Consider the following 15,291-nt stretch of genomic DNA (forward strand, 5'->3'; position numbering starts at 1 on the left):
GCAATAGAAAAAAAAAAAGGCTCTGACACTCTACTAGATCATTTCCATAGCTCTTCAAATACCCAGTGAACTCTGTACAGTTCTCAAACAGTTCATACCCCACTTCGTGTGACAGCGTGACCCCAAGAATCTTTGCTCATCTTGCCAGGACACCATTCACCTCACAAAATGGGAATGGTGGGTCACTTATATTTTATTGCCTCTTAAGAAATACTTCACCATGAAGCAGTTCATTTGCATCCATTTTCACCCTCAGCAGCACCAGAGAAGTTTTCTTCTCTGAGCAGAGTTAGAACACATCTGAACAAACGTGAGCTCCTACTTGTCCTTGTTTAAGATTTCTTTGGAGAGCTCTGAATGCTTTAGCATTGTATAGATATAGATTAATTTATTTTATTAACAAACTGGAGATCCCAATCTTCAAGCTCAATTCACTGACACTTCACAATATCCCAAACAAGACATTATGCCACTAGCCCTTAAGTTGCATTACCTGATTGTCATTTACACTGTATTTCAAGAAACACCAGAAGAAACAGTTCACAGAACCTTTTTGTGCATCCCCTTCTACCAATGTCTGCTTAAAAAATAATAATGCTGACTTTATTTTTAATAGCAACATTTTCCCCCCTTGCATTTATCAGTGATTCTTATTCTTAAATCAAGTAATCCAATATTGAGTTTGTCATCAGCCTTGAGCTACCAGATTTGAAAGGTTGCATGTCTTCAGACTCACGGGCAGCCTGTTTATACAACTGGGCATTTTTCAACCTCAGCTTTTCCAATTCCTATTCAAGGCCTTCTCTACTTTTTTCCAGGAGTTCTGGCACATCATTTAACTCATTCGTATGACTCATTAGCTTATTCTTTTTTTTAGCCACTTAGGTCCCTCTACCTTACCCTCCTCTATATTTCCATTTACCTTTTTTTTCTTTAAGAAATCAATGTCAAGACAGCTTATGAAGCTGGTTGACAGTTGTCAAGCAAAATGTGAATTCATGCTAGCATCAAATGTCAATGCTATACACCTCAAGCTATGCACATCTGCTGTCACAGAATTGCTTCTGTGGCATGACACCTCCCTGCGTACATCCTGTTCTCAGCTGCAAATACTTCCACTGCCATATTGTTCCACATAGTTGTGATCAGGAGACTGAACACAGCCAGTGACAACAATATTCTGCTATTGACATTTATCAAAAAACCCACTAACAATTATTCACCTCTGATACATATGAGATCAAGCAGGAGACTTACCATTAATTTCTACTTTCAAGTTATCTACATACCTCATCTTTGCAATGTGTCCATACTCTGGTTTCCCATTGTGAACAATACTTCATGTTATCTCCTTCTGTCTATTAAGCTTTTGAGTCTCCTTAGGACCTTTTTGGGTGTATCTTTATGGACCTGCCGTATGTTCTCTGCATCCTCAGCTGAAGAAAGGCCTTTGGACTCAGTCAAGGACCTTCTTGTTGCTCCAGGACTAGGATTTGCCTGGCTCCTGGGATAGGAAGACCCTCCTCAGCATTAGCAGCTTTCTCTGAACGAGATAAGGATCTCTTCCTTAGCACTGCAGGTGAGATTATCCTCCAGAATCACATTGTTCAAGTCCTGGAACCAATATCAAACTGCAGTTTCTGGTGGTGAAGGCAGGATAACAAGCAAAGACTGACTACACTGCTCCTCCTCATGTTGCCCACCTCTTCTCTGCCTCATAAGTATAGAATCATAGAATCATAGAATAACCAGGTTGGAAGAGACCCACCGGATCATCAAGTCCAACCATTCCTATCAAACACTAAACCATGCCCCTTAGCACCTCTTCCACCCGTGCCTTAAACACCTCCAGGGAAGGTGACCAAACCACCTCCCTGGGCAGCCTGTTCCAGTGCCCAATGACCCTTTCTGTGAAGAAGTAGTTTGCAGAGGGTCTATTACAATGTCTTGCAGAAGTCAAGGCTGTAATTTGTCTTCATCCTGCACTTACCAACATAGTAAAGGAGGTAGGAAGAGGGTGGTTGCTGAGCAAGTGATGTTCCAGCCACATACCAGAGCAGGGACATTCAGACCCTTGCAGAAATTCAGCAATATTTCCTTAGGTTAACTTCTAGAGCTGTCTTACCCACCATGTGTGCGCATATCCTTGTGTTCAAAAAGTGTTAAGACAGCACTGTTCCTGAGGAACCTTAAAGCTTGTTCCAATCCTAAACCAATCAAGCAGCTTGAGCCTATGTCAGCCATTTCTGACACCTCAAAGAAAAGTGCTAGCACATAGAGCAAGGTTTTTATAGCAAAAGATAAAAATCAAAGCATAGGGATGTTTTTCAAATAAAATAAATCATGTCATCTTTTGATAAATTTGGCAGGTATTCACCAAACCTGATGTAAAACATGGTAGCCAAAATTTAAATATCTAAGTTCAAAAATATTGATCTTAATCATCTTTGAACGTCTTTCATTCCTCCCCTTCTTTCCACCTCCAGAAGAAAAAGCCTCTTTCATGTAGTGATCCATCCAGCTGTATAAACAAGAGAGAGTTGCCACAAACCTTAAGTAAACTGACAAGCAATTTATATAGGGAAGAAAGACAGAAAAGGAGGTATTTCTTGAGGACTTTGAACCTCACATTGACCTGACTGCTATTGTTACAGAGCCAATGTATGGCTCTCCAGTCAGTTCAGTACATCCCTTGACTATGTTTGAGCACATAAGTCTGCCAAACCATTTTGGAAGCTTGCGGAAGGTGGAGCAGGTGTTAAGCTCTTAAAATGAACAAGAATTTTAGTAGCTGCGCAAGAATAGTGCAACATAAAGAGTTATTTCACCACTAGTTCCAGAGCTGTAATGGACATTTTGGCCCCAAAGAAGTCATAGAGGTTCTGTTCGGAGTTGGTTTTACTACTTGGATTGCTCCTTTGCCTTTAACATATAGTGGTGTTTCTCCAACATTAAGCAAAAAAAAAAGGAAAAAAAAAAGAGGACAAAGCTTGAAAGAAAAGAAAAACTAAATAAATTTATTAGAAGATAAATGTATTCAGGGAATACTCAAAAAATATTATGAATTGTTGGTGCCAACTTCTATCTTTGATTTTTAAAGCTCGAACATTACTCTTCTGAACAGAAGAAATGTTCTTTTTTCCTTTTCATTTTAGAATATTCTTATGAGGAAGAGTTATCATAAAAATCTGTATGCTCTGGAGTTGAAAAGACTCAGATTCAGAAAGTTTCTTACACGAAAACTAGGCATTCATTTTCTGAAAATCTGAAAAACAAATCTAATACCTCTGTAGCCACAGACACTAAATTAAGTTTCAAGTGCCATTTAAAAAACAGATTTCAGAGTGCTGGAAGAATTATGGAGCATATCTGAAAAGTACATGTGTCCAAGCCCGTGATGTGAATTTTTGTCCATAAAAAAAAACTTCCTGTTCCCTTAAGGACCACTTGTGTGTACTACACAAGCAATACTGGAGATCTAGTGAGTGGCAAGAGAAAACTTTTTCTTTTTTTTCCAAAATGTTTGTTTTCTATTAAAATACTTTCCAGTGCCAGGATGATTAATATCTTGCTATCACTTCCACCAAATCACACTTCTGCATTCAGACTGATGAGGGACGTGTGGGATTTCACTTCATTTTGCTGCTTCGGTCTTTGGTCCACAATTTACATGTTTGATATGGCAATACAATATATTTGTGTTTGAAATTATAGGAAAAGATTTATACAATAGTATAACATGTGATGAATTTTGATTTGCAAATCATAGAATCATAGAATCATAAAATCATAGAACAACCAGGTTGGAAGAGACCCACCGGATCATCGAGTCCAACCATTCCTATCAATCACTAAATCATGCCCCTCAGCACCTCGCCCACCCGTGCCTTAAACACCTCCAGGGAAGGTGAATCAACCACCTCCTTGGGCAGCCTGTTCCAGTGCCCAATGACCCTTTCTGTGAAAATTTTTTTCCTAATGTCTAGCCTAAACCTCCCCTGGCGGAGCTTGAGGCCATTCCCTCTTGTCCTGTCCCCTGTCACTTGGGAGAAGAGGCCAGCACCCTCCTCTCCACAACCTCCTTTCAGGTAGTTGTAGAGAGCAATGAGGTCTCCCCTCAGCCTCCTCTTCTCCAGGCTAAACAACCCCAGCTCTCTCAGCCGTTCCTCATAAGGCCTGTTCTCCAGCCCCCTCACCAGCTTTGTTGCTCTTCTCTGGACTCGTTCCAGAGACTCAACATCCTTCTTGTGGTGAGGGGCCCAGAACTGAACACAGGATTCGAGCAGCGGTCTCACCAGTGCCGAGTACAGAGGGAGAATAACCTCCTTGGACATGCTGGTCACACCGTTTCTGATCCAAGCCAAGATGCCATTGGCCTTCTTGGCCACCTGGGCACACTGCTGGCTCATATTCAGTCGGTTGTCAACCAACACCCCCAGGTCCCTCTCCCCCAGGCAGCTTTCTAGACAGACTTCTCCTAGTCTGTAGCACTGCATAGGGTTGTTGTGCCCCAAGTGCAGGACCCAGCATTTGGCCTTGTTAAACCTCATGCCATTGGTCTCTGCCCAACTGTCCAGCCTGTTCAGATCCCTTTGCAGAGCCTCGCTACCCTCCAGCAGATCGACACTCCCACCCAGCTTAGTGTCGTCCGCAAACTTGCTAAGGGTGCACTCGATGCCTTCATCCAGGTCATTGATAAAGACATTGAACAGGGCTGGACCCAGCACTGAGCCCTGGGGAACCCCACTTGTCACTGGCCTCCAGCTGGATTTCACACCATTTCCCACCACTCTCTGGGCCCGGCCATCCAACCAGTTTTCCACCCAGGAGAGTGTACGCCTGTCCAGGCCAGTGGCTGACAGTTTCTCAAGCAGAATGCTGTGAGAAACTGTATCAAAGGCTTTACTGAAGTCCACGAAGACCACATCCACAGCCTTCCCCTCATCCAGCAGTCAAGTCACTTTGTCATAGAAGGTGATCAGGTTAGTCTGGCAAGACCTGCCTTTTGTGAACCCATGTTGACTGGGCCTGATCACCCGGTTCTCTTGCATGTGCTTCATGATAGCACTCAAGATCACCTGCTCCATGACTTTCCCTGGCACTGAGGTCAGACTGACAGGCCTGTAGTTCCCTGGGTCCTCCCTGCGACCCTTCTTGTAGATGGGCACAACATCAGCCAGCCTCCAGTCCAGTGGGACTTCCCCAGTCTTCCAGGACTGTTGGAAGATGATGGAAAGGGGTTTGGCCAGCACATCCGCCAGCTCCTTCAATACCCTTGGATGAATCCCATCCGGCCCCATAGACTTGTGGGTGTCTAGTCGGGCTAGCAAGGCTCTGACCACCTCCTCTTGGATCATGGGAGCCTCATTTTGCTCCTCTGGCTCCTGGGTTTGTACACAGACGGAACAACCCTCCTTACAATTAAAGACTGAGGCAAAGAAGACATTAAGTACCTCAGCCTTTTCCTCATCCCCTGTCACTGTTGTTCCTTCTGCGTCCAATAGGGACTGTATGGTCTCCCTAGTCCTCCTTTTATTATTTATATATTTGTAGAAAGATTTTTTGTTATCTTTCACAGACTTGGCCAATCTGATTTCAAGTTGAGCCTTAGCCCTTCTTATTTTTTACCTACACAATCTCACTTCCCTCCTGTAGTCCTCCCAAGAGGCCTGTCCCCTCTTCCAGAGCCCATAAACATTTCTCTTCCTCTTGATATCCCTCAAGATCTCTCTATTCAACCAAGCTGGTTTTCTCCCCTGCCGGCTTTTTTTCCGGAACATGGGGATGGCTTTCTCCTGAGCTGCTAGGACTTCCTTTTTGAAGAGCTCCCAGCCCTTGTGGGCTCCCTTGCCCTTAAGTACTGTCTCCCATGAGACTTTGCCAACCAGCCTTCTGAAGAGTTCAAAGTCTGCCCTCTGGAAATTTAATGCTACTGTCCTACTAACCACCCTCTTCACTTGTCCTAGAACAGAAAACCCTATCATCTCATGGTCACTTAGTCCTAGGCGTCCTCCTACTGCCACATCCCCCACAAGGCCCTCTCTGTTCACAAACAGCAGGTCCAGGAGGGCACCCTCCCTTGTGGGTTCATTCACCAGCTGTGCAAGGAAGTAGTCTTCCACACACTCCAGGAACCTCCTAGACTTCTTCCTTTCTGCTCTATTGTACTTCCAGCAGATATCAGGAAGATTGAAGTCTCCCAGAAGAATGAGAGGCATTGATCTAGAGATTAATCCCAGCTGTTTATAAAAGAGCTCATCAGCTGCTTCTCCTTGGAATAGTTTGGGTTGGGAGGGACCTTAAAGATCATCCAGTTCTACCCCCCTGCCATGGGCAGGGACATGTCCCACTAGATCAGGCTGCCCAAGTCCCATCCAACCTGGCCTTGAACACCTCCAGGGATGGGGCATCCACAGCTTCGGGGGCAACCTGTGCCAGTGCCTCACCGCTCTCATAGTGAAGAAATTCCTCCTTATGTCTAGAATTCCTCTATATGTCTAGTTTATATTTTCTCAATTGGAAACCAAGCTCCTGAAAACAAACAATTAAAAAAAATAGCAGTGGTAAGTCTTACATAATGGTATAATACAAATTACAATAGCTTCTGGCCAAATGTTGATAAGGGAATTATTACCTAATATGGTCTATGAGGATCTTCGCTAGCAAAATTCAAGGAGTCCTAGAGGAAAAACAAATTGAGTCTAAATTCCCTGTGAAGCCACCTTCTTTCCACTCTTACCAGTCAAATCAGTTAGAAGTGATAAATGGATTTGTGCACAGTCTGGGGAATACTCATATACCTATACCTATTCTAGTGTAAAGTTCAGTTGTGAATCACCGAGATGTGGTAAAACTTGTGCTTCCTGAAACACAAGTAAATAGCTCAAGAATAAGACAATTTTGGCTTTCTACACAAGGCATTTGTGCTAGCACATGAACACTGGTGACCAGGACAAACCTGGTAAATAAGAATTCACAGGAGTTGTGTGTGCTGGTAATTATGAAATAGAAGCATGGTCCATCTATCTACTCACACCCTCAGACTAGGATCTGACAATAAAACAATTCTGGCTTTAGGGCTTCTTTTGTCAGATAAAAAAATGCCACATCCTGCATGACATAATGCATTTGTTTCTTATGCATGCTTCGCCAGTTCAAATTAGTTCCCAAAATGCTGATGTATCAACTCAGCATTAGTTGCCAGATCAGTTACCTGTTCATGCCACTCTAACATTAGGCTGGGTCAGGCATCTTCTGTGGTCCTCCAATTAGCACTACGCTGGCTCAAAATCAAAAGGCAGCATAACCTCCATGTTCTGCTGTCTGAGCAATTTGATATAAAAGTGATAAGTGAATCTGAGTCAGGTTGCACCACTGCACATGGCAATTTTTTGCTTAATTATTCGTTAAAGTTTGTGGGGTAATGAAGAGATATATTTGCTTCTACACTATGAGATAAGTTATGTTGGGTGGGCCTTCAATGTGACCTGGGCCTCACAAGTCCTGAGAGAATTTAATTTCTCTATGGATGCAATCAATAAACAAGAAACACCACCTGAGTATTAAAACATATCTTAAAAGGACCTGAAGTTGTAGCTGCCTTCCTAGAGCAGTCACATCTCCCTTTGCTTGTCAGAGACTGCAAGCTGAAAGAGCTATAACCATGGAGAACTTAGGCAGTTGTTATGTGGGTAACCACACTGCAAGAGGTTTTTCAGGTAAAATACATTCTGCTGTAACAAGGTACTTTGCAACTTCTTTACAAAGACAGCTGTAATACATTATACATTCTGTATATTACATAAAAGCTTTAACAAAGCTCCAGGATGTATGTGGATACAGAATTGTCAATAGCTACCTTCTAGCAGAGAAAGGAAGGAGAAATAAAGAGAGAAAAATCAAATACTAAGCTCACAGCCCTAAATAAAAGACTACTTCAAATAAGGAAGGGATCATGAGGTTTATTATATAAGAAATTCACTTATGCTATCTCAGAATCAAATATGTTTTCTGAAGAGATAATGACAGAGGTCCAGAGTTTGTTTGGATGACTTCTAATCACCTTTATAACCAATTCAGGCTCTTTTATTTTTTTTATTTTTATGGATGGCAAGTATTTATTGTTTGTTGATTTCTGTAATTGGGAAGAGAATGCATGGATAGGAATTGCCCAGATAAGCCTGAGTTCTTATCTAAACTGCACATTACACTGTAAAAAAAAGGGTTTGTCTAGAAATATTTAGACATTACAATAAAGGTGAAGGGGAGAGATAGAATATATACACTCAGAAATTTAACCCCGATGGAAAGAGGTTTCCTCAGCTAAAACTGAAATGCTGCCTTTTCGCATAAAGATCTAGTGTAACTCTTTTTTCTACTGCAATGAAACCATGCCTTTGCATAGGACTCTCTGGTTTCATACTATGGGATTTGAATTAAACAAGTCACATGTCTCAAAGTACTGTAAGCATAATTACCTTGCCTTTACTCCCTTCCTCTCCTGTGGGGCTTAGGAATTTATATTGAAATCAAATAGCAACAATACCCTAAATCCTGAACTGTTCTGCAATGTCCTGTGCAAAATCAGAAAAAAATAAACTCCTTTAGAAGGCTTCTTCATAGCACACAACTTGAGAAGATAGTCCAAAAGTTTTAGTTCCAATGAAATAAATCGAATCCACAGCAAATATGAAGGCATGGAGGCCAAACATGTAAATGCTGGAGACCCATCAGGAAGAGATATCTAAGGTTACTGCATGGGGCAATAGAAAAAGAGTCCACCTCTGGCTGTATGGTACAATGGATTTTCATAAGAGGAAAAGTTGTGTAGTCTTACATCCCACAGGAAGGAGCTAAATAGGTTGTAGCACAGCAATGAGATATTCCCCTACTTTGTCAGGAGGGCAAAGTGCACATATGACATTGTTTACTTGGTCAGGCAAGTGAGGTCTCAGACTTACAAATGTGCCTCAAAAGCTTCTTTGTTTAACGCAGATTAAAAAAAATAAAAAATAGTGGCCTTGGGCAAATTTGGAATCTCAACTGATAGACAAACCACGACAACAGAACTGCGTTCTATGAGTCTATACTTATTATGAAAAAAGGAATTAGTGAGGTCTTCCCTAGGCCAGACCAACAATCTCTTGTCAATTAACTACAATATTATCAAATTGACATAGAGTTAAGGAAACCAGCTACATTGTACTGTTATCAGATTCTAAGTTGATTCATTTTTCATGGGTCACATTGAGGAAGTTGAGAAAAAGAATATCTGATAGAAAAATCCCTTCCTTTCTAGGAATAATGCAAAGAATATGTATCTATATTTGTGTGTGTTTGTATGCGTGTGTGTGTACATATATGTATATAAAGGAATAATAATAGATGCTGGTTTTCTCCTTCTAAATACACTAGCTTGCTTTCAAAATTAATACTTCATCAAAAAATGCATGAAAGCGCAAGGCTTAAAAATGTCTTCAATACACAGCCACATCATTCAAGAAAAACATTTAGGGGTTTTGATCACATACCTCTTGAAATTAGTGCATAATCTTTCTTTTACCTTGAAGTTCAGAACTTATAAAACACTAAAGGAAATCTTTCTATACCGGCTTTTTAGTGGTCTTTGTTTGTCAAACCCAATACATCTCCCACTTCCTTTTATGACAGTGCCTTCAGTCCTCTAATAAGCATTCTACCTCAGGTACTAGCATGATAGAATGATAGAATCACGAGGTTGGAAAAGAACTCTTGGATCATTAAGTCCAACCATTCCTGTCTGCCACTAAACCATGTCCCTGAGCACCTCGTCTATCCATCTTTTAAATACTTCCAAGGATGGAGACTCTACCACCTCCCTGGGCAGCCTATTCCAGTGTCTGATGGCCCTTTCCATGAAAACTTTTTTCCTGACATCCAGTCTGAACCTCCTCTGGCGCAGCTTGAGGCCATTCAACATCAGCCAGCCTCTAGTCAAGTGGAACTTCCACAGTCAGCCAGGACTTCTGGTAGATGATAGAAAGGAGTGCCATTTCCAGGATAATTCCTGTCTAGCCTGGCTTCATCCTCCTTGCCCTTTACATCTAGTTTAAAGCTCTATTAATGAGCCCTGCTAGATTTTTGGTCAGAACTTTTGTACCTCCAGGAGACAACAGAAGGAAGAAGTAATGTGGACAGAAGAAAGTGCAGAAGAAGTGATATCCCCATCCTAAATCCAAACAATACTCCCTCTCCTTCACATTCATTTGAAGACAAGCCACAGACTCATCCTTATTAGTGCCTAACGTCCATCCATCAACAACCCTATAGTAGGTGTTCTGCACAGAGAAACAAGTTAACTCGTTCATGATAATTTGCAGTAAGCTGGCCCCTCCTGAGCTTTTATTAAAATATTATATACATTTTTACTCTTTCTGCATTGTGGCCACCCGTTTAATGGATCTATCAAAAGCAACAAGTTAAAAATCACCACAATTAACGTAAGAAAAATATACTTGCTAATTTTTATCTTCATCAGTAGTGACAAAGTACAAAGCCACTGTTCTGCTGCAGTGAAACTTCTAGTTTGTATCACAAAACTAACATTTCAAAACCGATCTTATTTTGCTCATTTGTCACCAAATTGATGAGCATAGTGCAAGCCTGGTTATCACTGCCTTTGTAACAAGTTTGCACAGGTGCAAAATCTCCAGTTTCCTTCATTCAAGAGGCTGATCACAATAACTGTCCGTCACTAAGTATTAATTACATTTTTTTGCAGTCTCTCTTGCCCAGAACATTTTGGATATTGTCACTTCCACTTCCTTTATGTCAGGAGCCTTAGGGAATTGCAATAATAGCTGTTTTCCTTGCTGTTAGGAAAGAAAAAGATAAAGACTACATTGTTTGGTAGTCTATATCTGGTTTCACACTTCCATTCTTTTGTCATTACTGCACCTGGTAAACAGCACCCGCATCACATTTCCTTGCACCTTCTGAGCTCCTGCTGTTTGAACTTAATACCACTACGTCAGTAGATACAACCCGCAAGAACGTTCTTACCAAAATGTGTACCTCTGTGATCCTTTATAAATGCCTTCATCCAGCCACAGCAAACTTTCTGCAGCCCAGCTGTATGGACAGTCCCGATGAGGCAATCACACACTGCAATGGCCGCTTCTGACAAGGGACTCATTCAGCCCTTTCCCCCAGCATAAGTGTACACCTGTATTTCAGTGACGTCGTGTCATTCTCTATCCATGAAGGAAATCAAGGGAAGAATTGCTGATAATTCTCTCACCTGAACTGTAACTAAGAAATAAGACAAAGATGGTTAAACCCAGTAGTTTTCCCCCTTTTCTTTGAGCGTCCGTGACAGCAGACTACAGGAATGATGGATTTGCAGCTCCGTTTTTGCAGAGTTTGGCCAAGAAAAGGCAAAATAGCTCCCCTTACCCACCCTTTACTTGCCTAGAGCTAACATCATGCATAGTCCTCACAAGATTTAGCCTACTACGCTATCACATATATTGCACAAGAACTGTTCAGCACATTGATAGCACTCTTATGCCCAGTTAATACTTTGCTCTGTACTCCTTGTTGCAGGATCTTTGTCTCTTGGGTGGCCTTTCTGCTAATAATTCAAAGTGACTTTTAACAAGACTGCATTTAAGTAGGACACACAGCTAAGAAATGCAAGATGACAGGCAGTGCGTTGTTGGGTGATTACCGTATGCCTCAGGTGGCAGCAAGTGGCTAAAGTGCAAGTGACTTCAACCACCCAGTGAGTATAGTAATCCCCCCCTGCCATGCACAGTTTGGAATTGCATCCTGATGGGAACATCAGGGAAATAAATCAGCCACCTGCATTTAATGGTTAATATGGGAACAAATACTATTTTTTAAAAGATCACTCAGAAATCATCCATAGTTTAGAGAAGATACTGAATGATGCTCTTTTTTGTTGTGCCTTTGCACAAACTGCGATTGTCTAGGACACAATTAACAAGAAATGCTCTTCTGTCTTCCTTGCAAGAAACAAAAACGTGCCCCCTAAAACACACAACACCTCCAGAACAGTGCCTGCTCTCCCTAGAAATACAGCTCATGAAAACCTATGTGTTGATCTAAACATCCAGCCACAACAGAACTCCCAGTGAGACAAGCCAGCTGCTGAGAGTGACAGTAGTGCAGTGCAATGCCTTCATCCCTCAGGGTGTGAGCAGGGCTGGGACAGTGGCTGTGCCCAGATCCACTCATGGTCCCAGGCTTGGTGAGGTTATGAGCTAGTCTGGGCTCCATCCAGGGAGCACAGTCAGGAACAGGACAAAATGAGCCTAGAAACAAGGCTACCTATAACAAATTTTCCAACCAGGAAAAAAGAGCAGAGACAGGACTGGGCACAAAGCTACCTGCAACACAGCTTTTGGAAGACCAATCAGGAAACTGAGTCAGCAGGAAGCAGAGCAGAGTACAAGCATACTTATGAAGTAGTTAAAGCCCTCCAAACTGAGCTTAAATGGTGCTCCTGGAGTGACAGCTGGAGTTTGCACAGAAGGCTGTTTAGGGCTGATAAGGCCTGTTAGTGCCCTTAGGGTCTGGTCATAGCCAAGGCAGGTACTCTGGGATGGACATAGGAGGGGGTAATGTGGAAGAAATAACCTCCCTCTATTCCTCAGGGTTGTTCATTTATTCAGGAAACCTAGGTCCCAGCCCTTTGACTGGGCTACTGAAAGGTGAACATAACTATTGATAATTGTCATAGAAGGGCTTCTAAATGAATAAAGTTGGGTTTGCTTCAAAAGAGCATTAGAGCAGTATTATAGACAGCTTCCCATGCACCCAGAGACAGTCGCCTCTCTTCTATGCTTCATAAAGCACACCACTGTTTCATTTCGGGGGCATTTTTATGGTATGAAGGAGTAATTAGAGAGTGTCTGGAAGGTGCTGTAAGTGTTGATGAAGCTACTGAAATCTTTAAGTAACAGTAAAAATAGCATATTCTTTGAGGGGTTATTATTAAAAGAAATGATGCCTCTGTTTCTAGATGTAGAAGACTGTGTATGGGAGTCTACCACAGTACCTTCAGAAGAGTTTGGAAGTGTGGTTAGCTGAGGAGGGTTGGGAGATCCTACCTACAAGACACTCTTGCCATGGTATAGGGCATTGTAGGACAACCCACTAAAACAACCCCCATATACCACCACAGTCTCTGAAAACACTGTACTTCTGCACAGAGTTTTGAAAACAGCTGCAACAATTTCCTTGCTGTGAATGAATCAATAGCTTTAAAACTTTTTGATTCTCTTCTGTGCTGAGATTTCTTTCATCTAATTCCAACCAGTTGTGCTGTGTTGGGTGCCTATAAAGCCCAGCTCAAAGCCAGCTTTGTCAGCTGCACACATCAATATAGGAACTGAGCACTCAAAAGTCTAATTCATATGTAATAATCTTAAATACAGCCAAGTCCTCCACCCTTCAGACCTGATATGAGACAGAGCACTTAATATCGTCATGGCTGCTTAGTCAAGCAACCAAGCTGGTTACAAACAGCTGACAGACATTGCTGGAAGCTCAATTAATTACCTACTAGGAAAGCTGTACTGCTGAAGAGATGGTGTTAATATTGTTTGAAGTGTGGCCTAAGTGATCCCCTAGTTGCAGAATACCTGTATTGTGGAACAAAAGTACAGCTGGTCTCTGTATGGGCACCCTGTCATCTGAACAGATGAATGTGAATGGTGGCAGCCAGGGGTCCCTCACATACATGTGTTCAGTGTACATGCTTGGGGCAACATTAATAATGGGAATTGTCCAAGTGTCCCTTCACCCTAAGCTTCCTAAATCAAGGTTTGTATTTGAGATTGTGTTTAGGGAATCTAAATCAAGAAATCAGACCAACAAAGAATGACTACAATGATCACATGTATAAAACTTAACGTCTCTGTCTCTCTTATACCTACAAACACAGCTTTAGCAACAAGAAATAACAAAAAACTTCTCTGGACTTTTTTTCTAATTGTTGATCCTGACTATGTTTGCAATAGGGCAGGTGCTTGTCACTGTGCTATCCAGTGTTCAGGGAAGAGTTTGCCCTTCCTACGTGATCCTGGAAAACAGGAGTTCGAGGGAATGCAAAGGCTGCTCTTTACACACTGAGCCCTCAAATGGCACTGTGATAATTTCTGTGTTCCCTGGAAACACTGAAAAGCATTTTTATCTTCAAGGGAGGAATGACAAGAAAAGGGCTTTCTGTTCAAGGGAATTACTGAAATCCTGTAAGACTTTCCCTTGTAGTCCTCCTAATTGTGTTTATTAGATTTCTGATCGTTCAAGTCACTTTTGAGTCCCTGTCCTGAAAGGGAAGTTAAAGAAATAGTTTTGATACAACAGGTGGGCATCCAGGGATGTGTAGAGAAGGCAATACTGCCTGCTAGCAGACAGGGTAAAGATGGGGATATGCTGCTTTTCTCCACCATGAGACTTCTTGGTGGAATCATACAGTGGCTAGACCTCCGTGAAGCACAAAGCTGTTCTTCCCATGAGCTCCTAGAGCTTCTTCCTCTCCAGTATTCTGGAACACGTGCAACTCTGGATCTACACTTTGGCTAAGCGAACACATACATGTACAGAAAAAGAGCTTCCACCTGCACTGGGCCCTGTGGAATTTTCCAGGAAACCTGGCCAGAGTTTTGTGTTTCTAATAAAACCAAAACAGCTTTTAAATCCAGCTTCAATCTTTGTTACAAATATTTCTCACAGCCCTCTGTAGCAGGAATAATTACTGTCCTTATTTATCGGGTAGATTATACAAATCCCCTAGTAAGTAAATTGTAGGATTACGAGGGAGGTTAATGTGCTAGATTAAACAGACACATTTATTTACTTCCTCCCAGAAGGAAAGTCTAAAGGACAGTGACCTACCATGTGTATTCATTCAACATTTAACCCTGCCTCAGCTCCAGTGATTATCTCTGCAAGTGCTAGGTCTCAGTCTAGCAGATTCTAGTGTAATACTTCATACATAGAAGTTCTGTTATCTGAAATATTTTATCTGCCTAGCTCCCAGTTTTTCAAATGATAATGCATTGTACTTTTGCAGTGCCTTTCCTCTAGAGTTTGAAGGGGACACAATTAATTATACCTGCAGTCACATCACAGAAGGCATTACTCATCCTTGTTTTGCAAGTGTTCACTCTAAAGCAGAGAATATTGTCAATATTTGCTACAGCTTGTCTGGATGAAGTAGGCAATTTGTGCATGGTTCAAAATTAGTGGGTTCTTTGGGAGCCCCTTAGAATGATTTTTCTACTG

This window comes from Phaenicophaeus curvirostris, chromosome 1, assembly GCF_032191515.1.
Source record: "Phaenicophaeus curvirostris isolate KB17595 chromosome 1, BPBGC_Pcur_1.0, whole genome shotgun sequence".
NCBI classification, from domain to species: domain Eukaryota; kingdom Metazoa; phylum Chordata; class Aves; order Cuculiformes; family Cuculidae; genus Phaenicophaeus; species Phaenicophaeus curvirostris.